Source organism: Scyliorhinus canicula, chromosome 14 (assembly GCF_902713615.1).
Source record: "Scyliorhinus canicula chromosome 14, sScyCan1.1, whole genome shotgun sequence".
Lineage (NCBI taxonomy): Eukaryota > Metazoa > Chordata > Chondrichthyes > Carcharhiniformes > Scyliorhinidae > Scyliorhinus > Scyliorhinus canicula.
Genome location: NC_052159.1, coordinates 137,401,248 through 137,421,952, shown reverse-complemented (window position 1 = coordinate 137,421,952; position 20,705 = coordinate 137,401,248).

Here is a 20,705-nt window from a genome sequence, read left to right as displayed (position 1 = left end):
GTGAGATACTATTCCTTCGTCTGCAGCTGTAGAATGGCATCTCAGGGAAACTTACGAATATTTATACTGCTCCCTGTGGGCGGAGCTAGCCAGCAGGGTCTCACCAGAAAACCTGTAATACAGGTACTGTCATACATCCCCTAATGCAAGCACACACATATATACAGTGGTAGAGATCACCACTTTCACCCCCTGTAAAAATGAGTCCGACGGGGGTGACGTGAAACTATAATACATAAACGTGATCTATTTACAGAGGGGTGGGTGGGGGGGGAAAGGAACCAAGAGTCCATCGGGCAACCCTGTGCCCATCACAGGTTGAGTCGGACCGGCGGTCGGAGTTCCGTTGTGAGCGACGCAGCAGTGGTGGCGACGTCTGCACAGGCGGTGTCGACGACGACGGCGTAGGTGCTGGCGGTGTTGACCAGTGGCGGGATGACTCCGGGAGCAAGCCGAAATCTTCCATGTCCTCTAGTGTGGGCAGAGGAACGAGGGATAGACCTGGTGAGGCTGAATTTGGGTGCGCCGGGGAAAAGGAGGGTGGCGCGTCGGTAGGGAGGAGTGTGGGCATGGGATCGGCACCTGAGGGAGCCAGGTCCCTGAGTGAGACTGTATCCAGGCGGCCGTTGGGGAACTCCACGTAAGCATACTGGGCATTCGCGTGGAGCAGGCATACCTTGTCCACCAGAGGGTCTGCCTTGTGGTGCCTGACATGCCTACGAAGGAGGACTGGTCCTGGAGCAGCGAGCCAAGTCGGGAGCGACATCCCGGATGTAGACTTCCTAGGGAAGGAAAAACATGTTCATGGGGTGTATTGTTAGTTGCGGTGCACAACAGTGACCGAATGGAATGGAGCGCGTCAGGGAGGACCTGCTGCCAGCGAGCGGCTGGAAGGTTCCTGGACCATAGGGCCAGCTGGACGGCCCGTTCCCCCTCTCTACCTGCCCGTTTCCCAGGGGGTTGTAGCTGGTCGTCCTGCTGGAGGCGATATTCCTGCTGAGCAGGAATTGACGCAGCTCATCGCTCATGAACGCAGATCCCCTGTCACTGTGGATATAGTCGGGAAACCGAACAGAGCGAATATGGAACCAAGGGCCTTGATGACCGTGGCAGACGTCATATCCGGGCATGGGATGGCAAAGGGGAACCTAGAGAATTCATCGACCACACTAAGGATGTGGGTGTTGCGGTCGGTGGAGGGGAGGGGCCCTTTGAAATCCACGCTGAGGAGTTCATAGGAGCGGGACGCTTTCACCAGGCGCGCGGGTCTGGCCGGTAGAAGTGCGGCTTGCACTCCGCACAGACCTGGCAGTCTCTGGTGACTGTCTGTACTTCCTCGATGGAGTAGGGCAGATTGCGGGGTTTGACCAGATGGTACAACCGAGTGACCCCCGGATGGCAAAGGCTCTCGTGCAAGGCACGGAGCTGGTTCACTTGTGCGCTGGCACATGTACCTCGGGAGAGGGCGTCTGGGGGCTCGTTGAGCTTGCTGGGGCGATACAAGATCTCGTAATTATAGGTGGAGAGCTCGATTCTCCACCACAAGATTTTGTCGTTTTTGATCTTGCCCCGCTGCGTGTTGTTAAACATGAAGGCTACCGACCGTTGGTCAGTGAGGAGAGTGAATCTCCTGCCGGCCAGGTAATGCCTCCAGTGCTGCACCGCTTCAACGATTGCCTGGGCCTCCTTTTCAACAGAGGAATGTCGGATTTCGGAGGCATGGAGGGTGCGGGAAAAAAATGCCACGGGTCTGCCTGCCTTGTTTAGAGTGGCAGCAAGGGCGACATCTGAAGCGTCGCTCTCTACTTGGAAGGGCAGTGTCTCGTCTACTGCGTGCATCCCGACCTTGGCTATGTCTGAGCGAATACGAGCGAAGGCCTGTTGTGCCTCGGCCGTGAGGGAAAATTGTGTGGACTGGATCAGTGGGCGGGCCTTGTCCGCGTATTGTGGGACCCACTGGGCGTAGTAAGAAAAGAACCCCAGGCAGCGTTTGAGAGCCTTGGGGCAGTGGGGGAGGGGAAGGTCCATGAGGGGACGCATGCGGTTGGGATCGGGCCCCAGTAGTCCGTTTTGGACTAAGTAGCTGCGGACGGCTAAGCGGCCTGTGCGGAACATGCACTTCTCCTTGTTATAAGTGATGTTGAGGAGAGATGCGGTGTGGATAAATTTAGCAATGTTGACGACATGGTCCTGCTGGTCGCGTCCACAGATGGTGACATTGCCTAAGTACGGAAACGTAGTCCGCAGTCCGTACCGGTCAACCATTCGGTCCATTTCTCGCTGAAATACCGAGACCCCGTTAATGATGCCGAAGGGAACCCTAAGAAATTGATACAGTCGACCGTCTGCCTCGAAGGCAGTGTAGGGATGGTCTGATTTACAGATGGTGAGCTGGTGGTAGGTGGATTTCAGGTCAATTGTCGAGAAGACCCGGTACTGTGCAATCTGATTGACCATATCAGACATGCGAGGGAGGGGGTACGCGTCGAGCTGCGTGTACCGGTTGATTGTCTGGCTGTGGTCCACGGCCATCCTGTGTTTCTCCCCAGTTTTAACCACCACCACTTGGGCTCTCCAGGGGCTGTTGCTGGCCCCGATAATACCCTCCCGAAGCAGCCGCTGGACCTCGGACCTGATGAAGGTCTTGTCCTGGGTGCTATACCGTCTGCTCCTGGTGGCGACGGGCTTGCAATCTGCAGTCAGATCGGCAAAGAGGGAGGGGAGGTCAACCTTGAGGGTCGTGAGACCGCAAACGGTGAGGGGAGGTAAGGGTCCGCCAAATTTGAGGGTGAGTCTCTGGAGGTTACATTGGAAGTCCAGGCCCAGTAAAAGTGTCGAACAGAGGTTGGGGAGAATGTACAGGTGGAAACGGTTGAATTTAATGCCTTGTACGGTGAGTTTAACCAGACAGAAGCCCCGGATCGGGACAGAGTGGGATCCAGAGGCCAGGGAGATCCTGGTTGGCGGGGTGGACCGCGAGGGAGCAGCGCCTTACTGTGGATGGATGAAACTGTCCGTGCTCCCGGAGTCGATGAGGCAGGAGGTCACGGGGCCGTTGACAAGCACCGTCGTAGAAGCGGTGGCCAGGTTGCGAGGACGGGATTGGTCAAGCATCCTGGAGGCGAGTAGAGGGCGATCGCCCGAAGAGTCCGACGAGTCCGATGAGTAGTGGCTGCGACCCGGGTCCCGTGGTCCCATTCCGAGGGGAGGACAAAATGGCGGCGGCTGGAGTACCTGCGGGGAAGAAGATGGCGGTGCCCATGCAGCGCACATTGCGAGAGCGGGGCAAGATGGCGGCGACCATGGAGCGCACTTGGAGTCGGAGGATGAAGATGGCAGCGCCCAAGGCGCGCACGTGGCGGGGCGGCGAAAGATGGCGGCGCCCACTGAACGCACGTGGAGTCAGGGAAGGAAGATGGCAGCACCCACTGATCGCACGTGGCCCCAGGGGCCACGGACAGCAGGGCCAATTGCGCGATCGGCTGCGGCAAGGGGTGGAGTTTGGGTGCGATAGCGACAACTGTGCGGGACTGACACACTGCTGCAAAGTGGCCTTTCTTGCCACAAGATTTGTAGATCACGGTGCGGGCCGGGCAGCGCTGGCGAGGGTGCTTCTGCTGACCGCAGAAGTAGCAGCGGGGACCCCCAGGGTGCGTGGTGTGGCGAGCAATGCAGGCATACTGCGCGGGAGCGGCCCCAGTCGGGGGCGTCGGTTGCGGGGTCCACGAGGGGTAGGATGGGTGGGCCACGTGGCTGGCAGGGTAGGATAGCACATTACGGGAAGCAGCCGTCATTGAGAGTGCTAAGGTCTTTGTTGCTGCAAGATCGAGAGCAGCCCCTTCCAGCAGTCGTTGCCGGATGGGGCCCGATGCAATACCCGTTACAAATGCATCCCGCAAGAGTAGATTCGAATGTTCCGTGGCCGAGACGGCCTGGCAGTCGCAGTCCCATACTAGAGGGATAAGGGCCCGCCAGAAGTCCTCAATCGACTCACCCGGTTGTAGAACGCGAGTGGAGAGTACATGTCTCGCAAACAGAGTGTTCGTCGACTGAGCATAATTCTCTTTGAGCGGTTCCATGGCCCGGGCGTAGGTAGGAGCGTCCTAAATCAGCGGGAACACCCTGGAGCTCAGCCTTGAGTATAGGAGTTGTACCTTCTGAGCCTCCGATGGTGCAGGGTCCGCTGAGGAGATGTAGGCCTAGAAAACAGCCAGCCAGTGGTTAAAGTCTTTCCTTGCGTGTGGCGACTGCGGATCCAGCTGCAGACGATCAGGCTTGATTCTGATGTCCATTAATTTGGAAAATCTCACTGTAATAAATTGTGGCGCTAACAATTGCACACAAAAGACTCGATACGGTACAAGAGAGGCTTTATTACAGTGAGATGCTATTCCTTCGTCTGCAGCTGTAGAATGGCATCTCAGGGAAACTTATGAATATTTATACTGCTCCCTGTGGGCGGAGCTAGCCGGCAGGGGCTTACCGGAAAACCTGGAATACAGGCACTGTCATACATCCCCTAATGCAAGCACACACATATATACAGTGGTAGAGATCACCACACCCACCGGGGGCCGAATTACCAACAAAGTGTCATTAGATAGCGGAGTCATGAATAGCAATTTCTACTTCAGATAAATACCCAATATAAAAGCTTGTGAGATTGAAATCAAACATTTCCTAATTAAGAATCAATCATGCAAGAGTCTTTATTTGAAATCATATGTCATGCTCATGGTATGCCAGTATGCATTTAATATTAAAGGTTTGTTGTCAGAGTATCAGACTTTTAAGCTCCTATTACTAATGGGTTGCAATACCAATTAAATTAATTTTTAGTAGATTGGTCTAAGGAACTTCGGAAATGTACGGGACATTAACTTTGATCTCACTTATATTATGCAACTGACAAATGTCATGCGCACCTTGTTCTGTTTCATCTGACTCTCTGGGTGCGATCTAACTAAAGAAAATATAACGGCCCCACTTTCTAACGCACTCTGTTTTTTTTAGTGCATTGGTGGGGAACACCCTCTCGAGGCCGCACTCAGCATCATTTCCTGAGGAGCTCCAGTGAGTCACCAACCCCAGGGCTAACTCTGATGATTCGCCTCTACCCTGGTCCGCGCCCTTGCACTCAGCAGGCACAAATCGGCACGCTCTGTCCCCGCGGGTTTCGGCTGCGTCACGTGGCCCACGAAGGACCACCCCTTAAGGGGGTCATGCTATCTCGCCTTGTATACAGGAATATTTAGTATTCAGTCGGACCCTTTTTTGAGCCAAGTCTCCTTTATCATCACAACATCAATCTCCCATGTGGTAACCTGCTCACCAATCTTATTTACCACACTTTGTTCTTTCACATACATGCCATGATATTCTGGCACACACACACATAATGATGTACAGACAAGCAGCAAATGGACACAGAGAACAGGGCATGACCAATAAGCAGACTGGACACTCAGGGTGGGGTCTGACTATAAAACACACGAGGCACTCACACTCCGCCTTTTTCCACTGATGAACATCTAGAGAGTTAGTCAAGGGTGTGGTTACAATCTCACACCTCCACCACGTGGCTAAGAGCTGGTTCAGTCAGGCAGAGTAACCGCACTTAAGTTAGCAGAGAGTCGAACTCAGAGAGAACTGTGTTAACTGTGCTATTAATTCAATAAACCTGATTGAACTAACTTCAAGGTTTGGAGTATCTTTCTGAACTAAGCTGCATCCAGTGGCAGCCAGTGTTAGACCAGTGTACCTAATACGACATGATACCAGGAGACTACTAATTTAAGGTGGCTTACCTTGGTCCGTTCCATAATGACCAGCATATGTATCCCGGCACCATAGAGAAGATTCAGGCTCCTCACCAGCTCAGAACCTCCGGCAATTTTAGTGCAAACTGGCGGATATTCAAGCAACATTTTCTGCTTTACATCGAAGCCTCAGACCTCGAGGGTGCGTCTGATGCAAGAAAGATCGAGCTTCTCTCAATAGCGGGAGATCAAGCCATCAAACTCTTCAACTCGTTTAACTTCACCAAAGGCCAGGACAAGACAAAGTTTCAGACCATCCTGGACAAGTTTGATAGTCACTGTGAAGTGGACACCAATGAAATCTTTGAGCGTTATATATTCAAACAACGTCTTCAAGGCAAAGATGAATCTTTCAGCTCCTTCTTAACTAGCCTCCGCCTGCTAGTGCTGTCCTGGAACTTTGGTGATATTGCTGACTCCATGATCAGAGACCAAATCGTGTTTGGAGTTCACTCTGATCCTCTGAGAGAGCAGCTCTTAAAAATCAAGCATATGACCCTGCCAGTCGCGATTGAAATATGTACAGTGCATGAACACGCAAAAAATCGGTATTCCCAATATAAATCGGCTGAAAATCAGAAACTTGCCTCCCACGAGGCAGTGAGTGTGCAGGCCATCTCCCGGATGCAGTGTCTCAGCATTGAAGACAGCGGCCATCTCGCATACTTTTCCCAGAGCCCCACGCATGTGCGATGCGAACGGGATAACAAAATGGCCGACACCCACACTGCGCAGGTGCAGACGTCTGCCGACCGCACTGCGCATGTGCGACAACGTACATCATGACATGCCCGAACTATGGCAACGCCCACTGAAAGGGGCATTGCCCTGCAAGAGGCAGGCGATGTTTAAACTGCGGGAAGCCTGGACACTATGCAGCCTTGTGCAGGTCTACACCACCAGTCAGAGGCCAGCACTCCCAATTCCGACAACGCCGCATCCAGAATATGCAACGACGTTTACAGGGTTCTGATCCTGGCAGTACAACGGATCCAGAGGACGAGTGCCTGGAGTCTGCCTACCAAATGGGCATCATTACCACACGTGAACATGCCACACCTAACTCATCTCACATTCAGTCCATCCTCGCTGTGGATTCGGAGGACGAATGGCGTGCGGTGACGCAGGTCAACCGCTGCTCCATCCAGTTCAAGCTGGACACAGGTGCTTCTGCCAACCTCATCTCACAGGCAGACTTCAAATGCATCACAAAGCCCCCCAAGGTCCTTCCAACAGCTTGCCAGCTCCTGGACTATAACAGTAATGCCATCACGGTACTGGGGTCCTGCCAACTACTCGTCTCCAACCGGAGTACCCATGCACGGCTAAGGTTTGAAATTGTCAAGCTGGACAGGGCATCCCTACTGGGCGCGCATGCCGGCAAAAAGCTAAACCTGGTGCAGTGGATTTATTCAACAACATCCTCCAACGTGGATCTTCAAGCTAGCATTGAAGACATCCTCGCTCAGTATCCAGATGTGTTTGATGGGATGGGCACTTTGCCATATCGATACAAGATCCTACTGCGACCTGATGCCAAGCCAGTGGTCCATGCACTATGCCGGGTCCTGGCTCCGCTAAAGGAGCGCCTGAAGGAACAGCTCAAGGAGCTGCAGCAGCAGGGGATCATTTCCAGGGTAACCGAACTGACTGACTGGGTCAGCTCGATGGTGGTGGTTAAAAAACCCTCTGGAGACCTGCGCATCTGCATTGATCCCAAGAATCTCAACCAGAATATATTGCGTGAACACTACCCCATCCCGAAGCGGGAGGAACTCACCAGTGAGATGGCACATGCACCTTTTTTCACAAAGTTAGATGCGTCACATGGATTCTGGCAAATCCAGCTGGATGAGTCTAGCAGAAGGCTCTGCACCTTCAACACACCGTTTGGCAGGTACTGCTGTAACTGTATGCCGTTCGGCATCGGCTCAGCATCGGAGATATTTCATCGCATCATGGAGCAGATGATGGAGGGCATCGAAGGGGTTTGTGTGTATGTGGACAATGCCATCACATGGTCCACGACCCCTGAGGAGCATGTTTCCCATCTCCAGCAGGTAATCCGCCGTGTCCACGCCAATGGCCTGAAGCTGAACAGGGCCAAATGTTGCTTTGGCATGTCAACACTCCAGTTCCAAGGACACCAGATCTCTCAGCAGGGCGTGTGCCCTGACACAGACAAGGTTAAGGCCATCGCAGTCATGAATGTCCCGGAAGACAAGAAGGCGGTATTGCGCTTCCTGGGCATGGTCAATTTTCTGGGCAAGTTCATCCCAAACATGGCCTCCCACACCATGGCCCTACGAAACATAGTGAAGAAGTCCACTGCCTTCAAGTGGAAGGCGGAGTGGTTGGAGCTGAAAGCCAAGCTCACCATTGCACCCGTATTGGCATTTTTCGACCCAGACAGGGAAACAAAAATCTCGACGGATGCGAGCCAGGATGGCATCGGTGCGGTCCTGCTGCAATGCAATGACACTTCCTCCTGAGTACCGGTTGCCCACGCATCAAGGTTAATGACGCCCACCGAACAAAGCTATGCACAAATCAAGAAGAAATGCCTGGGCCTTCTCAAGTTTCACGACTATGTCTGCGGCCTGCTGACATTCATAGCTGAGACGGATCACAGGCCCCTGGTCCACATTATCTACAAGGACCTTAATGACATGACACTTCAGGTGCAGCACATCCTCCTCAAACTCAGAAGGTACGTCTTTGACCTGGTCTGGACGCCTGGCAGGAGTTCATCATTGTCAATACACTGTCCCGCTCCATCACCGTGCCGAATGAACCACCGAACGCCATCCGGCAAATTGAGTCACAGGTGCAGCTGTGCGCTAGCACCCTCCCGGCATCTGATGAGAAGGTGATTCGTATCCATAAGGGGACAGCCAAAGTCCCCTCTTGCTGCATGTTATGCAACATCTAGCCAATGGCTGGCAAAAAGAGCAGTGCCCTCAATTTTTCAATGCAAAGGACGACCTGACGGTGTTTGATGGTATCCTCCTCAAACTGGACCGGATTATATTTCCACACAGTCTCCAGAGATGGGTGCTCCTTAAAATCCATGGGGTCCATCTGGGCATGGAAAAGTGCAGACGCAGAGCCAGACAGGCTGTCTACTGGCCCGGGATCAACCAGGACATCACAAACATAGTCCTTAACTGTGCGACCTGTCAACGCTTCCAGCCAGCGCAGAGTAAGGAGACACTTCAGCAGCATGAAATCGAACCCTCTCCGTGGTGCAAGGTTGGCAACGACCTCTTTCATGCAAATGGTCGTGCTCACGTGTTAATCATTGATGACTTTTCCAATTACCCTGAAGTCATGATGCTCTCAGACATCACATCTCGGAACGTCATCAAGGCCTGTAAGGAGACATTCTCCAGGCATGGTATCCCACTCACTGTCATGAGTGACAATGACGCCTGCTTCAGCAGCCATGAATAAGAACATAAGAACATAAGAACTAGGAGCAGGAGTAGGCCATCTGGCCCCTCGAGCCTGCTCCGCCATTCAATGAGATCATGGCTGATCTTTTGTGGACTCAGCTCCACTTTCCGGCCCGAACACCATAACCCTTAATCCCTTTATTCTTCAAAAAACTATCTATCTTTACCTTAAAAACATGTAATGAAGGAGCCTCAACTGCTTCACTGGGCAAGGAATTCCATAGATTCACAACCCTTTGGGTGAAGAAGTTCCTCCTAAACTCAGTTCTAAATCTACTTCCCCTTATTTTGAGGCTATGCCCCCTAGTTCTGCTGTCACCCGCCAGTGGAAACAACCTGCCCGCATCTATCCTATCTATTCCCTTCATAATTTTAAATGTTTCTATAAGATCCCCCTCATCCTTCTAAATTCCAACGAGTACAGTCCCAGTCTACTCAACCTCTCCTCATAATCCAACCCCTTCAACTCTGGGATTAACCTAGTGAATCTCCTCTGCACACCCTCCAGCGCCAGTACGTCCTTTCTCAAGTAAGGAGACCAAAACTGAACACAATACTCCAGGTGTGGCCGCACTAACACCTTATACAATTGCAACATAACCTCCCTAGTCTTAAACTCCATCCCTCTAGCAATGAAGGACAAAATTCCATTTGCCTTCTTAATCACCTGTTGCACTTGTAAACCAACCTTCTGTGACTCATGCACTAGCACACCCAAGTCTCTCTGAACAGCGGCATGCTTTAATATTTTATCGTTTAAATAATAATCCCGTTTGCTGTTATTCCTACCAAAATGGATAACCTCACATTTGTCAACATTGTATTCCATCTGCCAGACCCGAGCCCATTCACTTAACCTATCCAAATCCCTCTGCAGACTTCCAGTATCCTCTGCACTTTTCGCTTTACCACTCATCTTAGTGTCATCTGCAAACTTGGACACATTGCCCTTGGTCCCCAACTCCAAATCATCAATGTAAATTGTGAACAATTGTGGGCCCAACACGGATCCCTGAGGGACACCACTAGCTACTGATTGCCAACCAGAGAAACACCCATTTATCCCAACTCTTTGCTTTCTATTAATTAACCAATCCTCTATCCATGCTACTACTTTACCCTTAATGCCATGCATCTTTATCTTATGCAGCAACCTTTTGTGTGGCACCTTGTCAAAGGCTTTCTGGAAATCCAGATATACCACATCCATCGGCTCCCCGTTATCTACTGCACTGGTAATGTCCTCAAAAAATTCCACTAAATTAGTTAGGCACGACCTGCCTTTTACGAACCCATGCTGCGTCTGCCCAATGGGACAATTTCTATCCAGATGCCTCGCAATTTCTTCCTTGATGATAGATTCCAGCATCTTCCCTATTACCGAAGTTAAACTCACTGGCCTATAATTTCCTGCTTTCTGCCTACCTCCTTTTTTAAACAGTGGCGTCACGTTTGCTAATTTCCAATCCACCGGGACCACCCCAGAGTCTAGTGAATTTCGGTAAATTATCACCAGTGCATCTGCAATTTCCCTAGCCATCTCTTTTAGCACTCTAGGATGCATTCCATCAGGGCCAGGAGACTGGTCTGTGTTTGCCCAGTCCTTTCAGTTCAACACCTGATACCTGTTCCCGTACCATCCTCCCCGAACAGGCGCCGGAATTTGGCGACTAGGGGCTTTTCACAGTAACTTCATTGAAGCCTACTCGTGACAATAAGCGATTTTCATTTCATTTCATTTCAAACAGATCACTTTCAGCCCACACTATCTGCAGTCAAAAGGAAAAGTTGAGAAAGGGGTGCACACAGTGAAGCAGCTCATTTGCAATGTCATGGATTCTGTGTCTGACATTCACCTTGCGCTGCTTGCGTACAGGGCGACCCCACTGTCCACTGGCATGTTGCCGGCTCAACTCCAGCCATATATGTGCCCAACCTGGATCACCTTCCGGTGCTGCAGAAGGTGCAGCAACTCCGGGACAGGCAAAAACTGGGCTCTGATGCTCATGCCACCGATTTGCCCGTGTTATCCCCGTCAGGCTGGTCAGCTCCAGCTGTCGTTGTACGACAGGCTGCCACCCCCCCCCCCCCCCCCCCCGCTTGTATGTTGTGCATCTGGCTGATGGTTCTGAATCGGAAGGGAAAATGCTGGAAAATCTCAGCAAGTCTGGCAGCATCTGTAGGGAGTGAAAAGAGCCAATGTTTCGAGTCCTATGACTCTTTATCAAAGCTTATGGTATTCTTAGCTTTGACAAAGAGTCATCGGACTCGAAACGTTAGCTCTTTTCTCTCCCTACAGATGCTGCCAGACTTGCTGAGATTTTCCAGCATTTTCCCTTTCGTTTTAGATTCCAGCATCTGCAGTAATTTGCTTTTATTATATGGCTGATGGTTCTGTTGTGCGACGAAAAAGACGGGCACTGCGCAAGTTGCCTGCCCGTAACCACATTCTTCTCCATTTCCTTCTGTTGTTTTGCCACCTCCTGATACTCGACTCACGAGGCCACCAGTCAGGCTTCAATCCCGCCCATCAAGGCACTGTCGTCCCCACCACCACCTCTCCGGCGGTCGACCAGGATCAGACGCAAGCCACAGAGACTGGACTTATGAACATTTGTTATGTTTGCTATGTTCTGTGTTCTTGCATTAAACAGCTGTTTTCACATGTACATATGTTCACATCCACTGCATGTATATATATGTTAATATTGGCCTAATCATGTAAATACGCTCACATATGTCATCCAAACATAAAAAAAGGGGAGATGTCATTATATGCAGGCACACACACACACATAATGATATACAGGCAGGCAGCTAATGGACACAGCAAACAGGATATGACCAATAAGCAGGCAGGACACTCAGGGGTTGGATCTGACTATAAAAGACACAATGCCCTCACGCTCGCCTCTTTCCAGTGATGAACATTGAGTCAGTCAAGGCTGTTGTTACAATCTCACACCTCCACCACGTGGCTAAGAGCTAGTCTGGTTCAGTCAGACAGAGTAACCACACTTAAGTTAGCAGAGAGTCAAGCTCACAGAGAACTGTGCTATTAGTTCAATAAACCTGATTGAACTAACTTCAAGGTCTGGAGCATCTTTCTGATCTAAGCTGCGTCCTGTTGCAGCCAGTGTTAGACCAGTGTACCTAACACGACAATGCATGCATTGAAAACTTGTCATGATGTGGAGATGCCGGCGTTGGACTGGGGTGAGCACAGTAAGAAGTCTTACAACACCAGGTTAAAGTCCAACAGGTTTGTTTCAAACACGAGCTTTCGGAGCACGGCTCCTTCTTCAGGTGAATTTCACCTGAAGAAGGAGCCGTGCTCCGAAAGCTCGTGTTTGAAACAAACCTGTTGGACTTTAACCTGGTGTTGTAAGACTTCTTATTGAAAACTTGTGGCATGCTTTTTACTGTCAAAATCATGGTGATGAATACAGTTTAATAAGCTGTGAAGATATAACTGGCTGTCTTTAACATAACACGTTGGACTGTCAATGAACTGTTAGTATTATTTCAAATATAGCAACTGCATGAAAAAAAGGACTAATAATTATCTGATCTACTGCTGGTGCACGAAACAATCATGGATGCAAAACATTAAACATGAAGAATTCCCAATATTTATAAATATTGCTGTCACGCATAACGGAAGACATTTAAGGGCAGCGCGGTGGCGCAGAAGGTTAGCCCTGCTGCCTCATGGCCCCGAGGTCCCAAGTTCGATCCCGGCTCTGGGTCACTGTCCGTGTGGAGTTTGTACTTTTTCCCATTGTTTGCGTGGGTTTTGCCCCCGCAACCTAAAAATATGCAGGGTAGGTGGATTGGGCACGCTCAATTGCCCCATAATTGGAAAAAATGAATTGGGTACTCTAAATTTAACCAAAAAAAATAATGGAAGACATTACTGATTTTACAGCATTACCGTACTTAGGAGTGAAAATTGACATTGCGATATTGTTGTTGACAATTTACACAGCCAATATTTGTCCGATCAACTTTTCAAGTGCACTTGTTTTGTGTTTGTTCTTGGGTAACGTGACACATTTCATGTCATTAATTTACATGTGACAATCATCTGCAATTGTCGGCTCTTTAGACTATTTATTATCTTCCTGACCACTCTGACCAAGGTACCAGTAATATTGTTTCATTATCAAGCAACACATGCTTCATTATTCAGAACCATTTAATCAATGACTGGAGATTAGGCTCACTGAAACAAAGAGGAAGGTTTTTGTCTCCCTCCTGTCCATTCATACTGAAAATTGGAGCGCTCGACAGACAGAATAGAAGTAGGAGAAGGTCATGGCTCCTTAAGATTTAAAATGGATGACCAGTGCTTCTGAACGAAACAACCAGGGATCTTATTTCAACCTTGGATTCAGGGCCCAAAGTTTGTTGTAGAATTTTGGTTGTTATTTTCGATTATCAATAAAGAGACCTATACATGCTCTGCCTATAGCAATACTGAGCATATGGGGCCTCTGCTTTGGTCCATAATGGATCACTGGGACTATTGTGTTCAAAACACCTGCTACAATCAGTGACTTGCCTGCTTCTGAGAATCTCTTTGCTCCCATTTCATCGTGACGCTTAGCTCCCAACCCTGTGATGGGAAACTGCTTGAAAATGTTGGTGCAGCCCGCACAGCATCTTGGCAATCAGCAACTGGCATCCTGCTGTAAAAAACTGTCTCGAGCCTCTCATTAATGTCATCAGGTGGCATGATCAGCCCACGTATCTGCATGTTTCATCCCACGTTTCATGAAACTGTTCGGATTCTTCCAGAGTTTCAGTATGAGTCGCTCACTCCACGTATTGTTACCGCAGTCGGTAATCAGAAAATACAAGCATACAAACACGCAACTTAGGAGCAGGAGTCGTCCCTTTGAGCCTGCTCTGCCATTCAAATAGACTCCAGCTGGTACAAGCCGAGACTGCCCAACCTTCCCTGATAAGACAACCCTCCCAATCCAGGTATTAGTCTAGTGAATTTGTCTGAACTGCTTCCAATGTATTTACATCTTTCTTTAAATAAGGGGACCAATACTGTACGCAGTACTCCAGATATGGTCTTACCAAAGCCCTGGATAACTTAAGCATAATCTCCTGACTTTTGTATTCAATTCCGTTCACAATAAATCATACCATTTTATGAGCTTTCCTTATTATGCTGCACCTGGTGATTCAAGCATTACCACAACCCAAATCCCTCTGCATCTCAGAGCTCTGCAATCTCTCACCATTTAGGTAATATGCTTTTTTATTTTCCCTGTCAAAATGGACAATTTCACACTTCTCCATTTACCCAGATACTTGCCGACTCATTTGACCTATCCGTATCCCTTTGTGTGTTCTCTTACCATCCTATCGATCTTTGTGTTATCAGCAAATTTAGCAACTCCAGGCTTGGTCCTTTCATCCATGTCATTTACATAAATTGTAAAAAGGTGACTCACCAGCACTGATGCCTGTGATGCACCACTCGGCATATCCTGCCAACCAGGAAAAAAATCTATTTATGCCGACCCTCTCCTACTGTCTCCAGTTAGCTAGCCAATCTTCAATGCATACTGAGATGTTACCCCCACAGCATGGGCTTTTATTGTCCGCAATAACCTTTGATGAGGCACCTTATTGGTGGTGGCACGGTAGCACAAGTAGTGGCATGGCAGCACAGTGGTTGGCACTGTTGTTTCTCAGAGCCACGGTCTCAAGATCGATTCTCGGCTTGGCTCACTGTCTGTGCGGAGTCTGCACATTCTGAAATGAAAATCGCTTATTGTCACGAGTAGGGTTCAAATGAAGTAACTGTGAAAAGCCCCTAGTCGCCACATTCCGGCGCCTGTTCGGGGAGGCTGTTACGGGAATCGAACCGTGCTGCTAGCTTGCCTTGGCCTGCTTTCAAAGCCAGCGATTAGCCCTGTGAGCTAAACAGCCCCTTGTGAGCTAAACAGCCCCTTGTGAGCTAAACAGCCCCTGTTCTCCCTGTGTCTGTGTGGGTTTTGTCTGGGTGCTTCAGTTTCCTCCCACAAGTCCCAAAAACATGCTGTTAGGTAATTTGGACTTTCTGAATTCTCCCTCAGTGTACCCGAACAGGTGCCGGAATGTGGCAACGAAGGGATTTTCACAGTAACTTCATTGCAGTGTTAATGCAAGCCTTTTTGAGACAATGAAGATTCTTATATCAAATTCGTTCTGAAATCTGAATATCAGTACATCTGCCAATTCCCCTTCATCCACAGCACCTGTTACTTCATTAAAGAGCTCCAAGAAATTGGTTAAACATGATTTCCCTTTCACAAAATCATGTTGACTCTGCCTGATTACTCTGAATATACTCTGCTATAATATCATTAATCACACCTTCTAACATTTTCCCTCTGTCAGATGTTAAGCTAGCTGCCCTATAATTTCCTTATTTACACCCCCCACTCTTTCTGAATAAAGGATTTACATCTGCTATTTTCCAATCGAATGAAACATTCACCAAATCGAGGATTAAAGCCAAAGCTTCAACTTTCCCATCAGCCACTTCTTTTAAGGCGAGTGGATGAAATCCCGGAGGCTTGCCAGTCCACAGCTCAAATAATTTTCTCAGAGCCACATCTCTGCTGATTGTGATGTGAGGTTATCTGCTTGGGTAGCAAAAAATAAGAAGGCAGATTATTATTTGAATGGGTGTAAATTGAGCGTGGTGGATACTCAGCGAGACCTTGGTGTCCTTGTGCAACAGTCGCTAAAAGCTTGGGCAGGTATGGAAGGCAGTGAAGAAGGCAAATGGTATGTTGGCCTTCATAGCAAGTAGATTTGAGTATAGGAATAGAGATGTTTTACTGCAATTGTATAGGGCATTGGTGAGGCCATGCCTGGAGTATTGTGTGCAGTTTTGGTGTCCTTATCTGAGGAAGGATGTTCTTGCTACGGAGGGAGTGCAGTGAAGGTTTACCAGGCTGATTCCTGGGATGGCGGGATTGTCATATGAGTAAAGACTAAATCGGTTAGGATGACATTTATTGGAGTTTAGAAGAGTGAAAGGGGATCTCATATATACTGACAAAATTCTAACAGAATTAGACAGGGTAGATTCAGAAAGAATGGGTGGGATTAGCTGGTCCTGGGGCTAAGTGTTGACGCCGTCGTAAATACTGGAGCGTTTTACGACGGCGTCAATAAGCCCCTATGATCAGCGATCCTGCGACGCACAGGGGGTCAGCAGAGCACTGGAGAGTCTCACGCTGCTCCAGCTGCCGATACGGGCATCAGAACAGGCGCCATGGGTCCGTGCATGCGCGCTACAGCCGAGTCGAGTTTGCGCATGCACGCTTTGGCCGATGCGAGTTTGCGCATGCACGTAGGTTCACTTCTCCACGCCGGCCCCGACGCAACATGGCGGAGAGCTACATGGGCCTGGCGCGGAGGAACGTAGGCCCCCACTAGGATAAGCCCTCCCATCGATCGGTAGGCCCCGATTGCAGGCCAATCTCAGTGGAGGACCCCACCAGGGTCGGATCCCCTCTCCCCCCACTAGGCCACCCCCTGCAACATGAATGCGGAGGACCATATGAGAACGGGCTCTGGCGGGACTGGGCCTAACTCAGCGGGCACTCAGCCCATCGTGTGGGGAGAATCGTCGGTTGGGGGTGCTTTCAACGGCCACAGACTGGCGCCGCGCCAGCGCCAGCACCAATGGCACCGATTCTCCGGTCACCGGAGAATCGGCAGACTGGCGTCGTGTGAATCTAACCCCCCCCCCCCCGGTGATTCTCTGACTCAGCGCGGGGTCGGAGAATGCCACCCAATGATGGAGGAGTCCAGAACTAGGGGTCATAGATTAAGGATAAGGGATAAACCTTTTAGAACTGAGGTGAGGAGAAAATTTCTTCACCCAGAGAGTGGTGAATCTGTGGCATTCGTTACCACAGAAAGTAGTTGAAGCCAAAACATGGTGTAATTTCAAGAAGGAATTAGATACAGCTCTTGGGACTACAGTGATCAAGGGATATGGGGGGAAGGTGGGATAATGATATTGAACTTGGTGACCAGCAATTATCATAATGAATGGTGGAGCAGATTCGAAGGGTCGAATGCAATTTTCCTGCGTTCTTCCCTGCTTTCTATTGCCTGATTTGCAGCTTTTTCTGGGATGTTCCTTGTATCGTCAGGGAGTACAAGCTTTGAATTGTGGGTTCTGAATGTGTGAGGGAGAGGCAAGGCAAACGCATGTATGCCGCCGGTTTTATGTCTGAGTTTTGATTAATAAAAATTATTGGTAGCTGAGTGATGGGGGTGCAGTGAATTGAACAGTAGATTAAGCTAATTATGCAATTGGCATGACATGGGACATGAGGATGTATTCACTGACCTTGATGACTTCTGTCAGATCGTTCACCTTCTTCCCACTTTGCATCTAGAGCCTTGAAATCACAATCTCACCGTTGACTTCCATTATCAATTCCCACTGCCTTCTGAACATGTACCTGGAGCATGTATCCGCTTGAAGCCACAGGATATCTCTCATCTCCATGTCTCCCACTGAGGCCTCCAATGCAACATTCTAAAATCTGGGGACATGCTCTCTTCCCTGGTCAACCATTATTGATCCTTGAACAACACATTAATCAGAACAATCACAACACCACCAGCATCCAGAATACGGCTCTGAATTAAGAGATGAGGCTACCTTGAAGTAGGGTTAGGTAGTCACAATATTTGGTGCATGTAACAAATAGCATGGTGAGAAATGGCTGGACACAACAATCACTGAATTCAGCAGGCAGCACAATGGTAACATCTGTAATGCATTATGTTGAGCAGATGCAGCGATAGCACATTGTGATCCCTACATCTACTCTCAGGGGTTATTTCATTTAACCCCTTGATCTGTAGAGATTGTCATTACAATGTTCAATATTTCCTAGAAATATTTTTCTTGTATTTTACAATACTCCTACTGGTGAAGCCCACTTGAGTGCAGTGTGAGCTTCGCTGTCTGCGTCAATATCTGAGTCATTTGTAGTAAGTCCAAGAATCGACTTGTATTTTCAGTCCTGAACTTATTCCAGATACTAATGAATAAACCAAACCACAGCATAGGCCGTAAAAGGACAAAAGGATTCATTAAACAGCAAATTAACTTGTTAACAAATCCAATGACACAGTATAGATTTACATTTGTCACAGGCTGAATTTTCCCTCATTGAAGGATAGAAGTGTAATAAACAGTCAGTGTGCAGCATGTATACTGGACTTCACACGATGGTGTGAAATTCTACTTTAGAGCAACAGAAGGCAGGTGAAAGCCAATCAGAAACCTGTTTTGCAACCCTTCTCGCTTTCCTTTCCTAGTTCAGTTGCAGGGGGCGTGTGAGGGGGGGGGGGGGGGGGGGGGGGGGCTGGGATTTGTGAGAAGACAGCGATTACGGGGCCAATGGAAGATGAGGAAGAGTTCTTGAGACTGAAAAATTGATGGAGACAGAGATCATGGTGTTCGAACGTGAGTTGTGGAAAATGGTTCACATGTTGGGCCTACTACTCCTCCTGGCTTACAAGCTTGCCGTAGATATACTTAACTCATGGACATTGCCCTTCTTGCCTTCATTTACCATTTGGAATTTCAAGCTCTAGGATACCAAGGCCGGAATTCTCCATTTGGAAGACGAGGTGATGCCGCTGGGACTGAATGGTGTGTGATTAGCCACGCTAATGTCATGCAAATGTGCCAGCCCTCTGCCGGCTCAAATTGAGAGCAATTCCCAGCGCAGCGGGCGTTGTAACTGCAGGAGCCAGAGTTAGCGCCAAAGAGCCTGACAGGTGGAGCTGTTTTAAGCGTTCCACTTACCACATATTCACTACAGTCACAAAGATTGCTCACAGAAGACTCCTCGCTCAAGTTCGGGAGTCTGAGGTGGACCCACAGCTCCATGCCAGACCAAGCAGGCCAGCAGCATGGTTCAATTCCCATACCAGCCTCCCCGGACAGGTGCCGGAATGTGGCGACTAGGGGCTTTTCACAGTAACTTCATTGAAACCTACTCGTGACAATAAGCGATTTTCATTTCATTCAGTGAGGAGAGGAGGGACACCCTCTTCCCCAGGGTGGGCCGTAAAGTCAAGCCTGGACTCCTGAACACCGCTTTGGAGGTGGTGGCATAGGCAGTCAGTGCTTCCTGTCTCACTAGGAGGAGATAGCTGGTGATCCTGAGGGATGGAAATCACTGGTGAGGCCTCTGCCATGAAAGGGGCAGAGAACCTGGGAGGGTTCCAAAGGCCATGGTGCAGGTTTCCTCTGGTTAGGGTGAGCTCTGCTCACCCCTGCTTCCTCTGCAGTGGAACAGTGCTTCTGAGCAGTACCAACACCTGGTGGGCCCCTGATTGAGCTTTGCCAGGCCCATCCCGTTGCTGATACAGCTGTGGTATGAGGGTGTCAAGAGGTGTGGCTTTGGGGGGCTCCTGATGACCTTAGGCCTTTTGAGCATTCAAAAGACACAACCAGCACTCAGCAGTGTGAGCAGCCAAGGGGCCTTTAAGTATTACCAAAGGCGTGTTTAAGCAATGGCGGTCTGAACCAGGTCACCCTGATCACGAGGGGGGCAACACGAGTCCACAAACCTGCTACCAAGTCATTCAACGCTACTGCCCCCTGGTGTAGGCAACCGCCTCCAGCAAGCCCAACAAACTATTTCAAAGATTTTATGGCCTCCCGCTTGTAAACATGAGCACTAATTTGCACCCTCGAGACTTCCGCATAAGAGGGGCGGAGCATCATGGGGCAGTGGAGCATAAAATGTCCAAGCCGTTAATGATATTAAAATCCATGCCAGTGGTGGTTTTGCATGGATCTGCCAGCGGGAGGTGCAAGCAATGATATCACTGCCGGCGAGAGACCCGGGTGGGGGGGCAACCTCAATTTTTCAATTTTGCGTGATTCTCCGTCTGATCGCGAGTCGTGCTTCCAGTGCTGCAAAGCAGAGAATCAAGCCCCAAATCTCTGTGGCATTTTTCCCGTGCTGCAGATTGGGCCCAGGGGAACCCGACATGGGTGTTGGAATCGTGGGGTGGTCCTGAGGACCCCCTTATAGATGAGTTGGGAGTTCAAGGGTCATGTTGGGGAGTTGAGAGTTCGCATCGCCATTTAAAAATGGCGGCCCGATCTCTTCCTGCACTGAGGAATTCCGGTGAGAGTAGCGCCTCAGTGCAGAAAATGGGACTGAGTACGACCTTGTCGGGGCGTTCCCTCCCAGGCCTGGTATCTACCTGAATGGGCGTTCAATGGTGTTTCTCGGTGTTCCGAGCGTTGGAAACACCCGATTAAAAGCACTCGCAACGGGACTCTGTTCCCATTCGGGTAGATCGTGCGCAGCATCTCTCATTTGGTTCTGGCTCTGCTCCTGAAGCAGTTTCAGCAGTATTGTTGAGG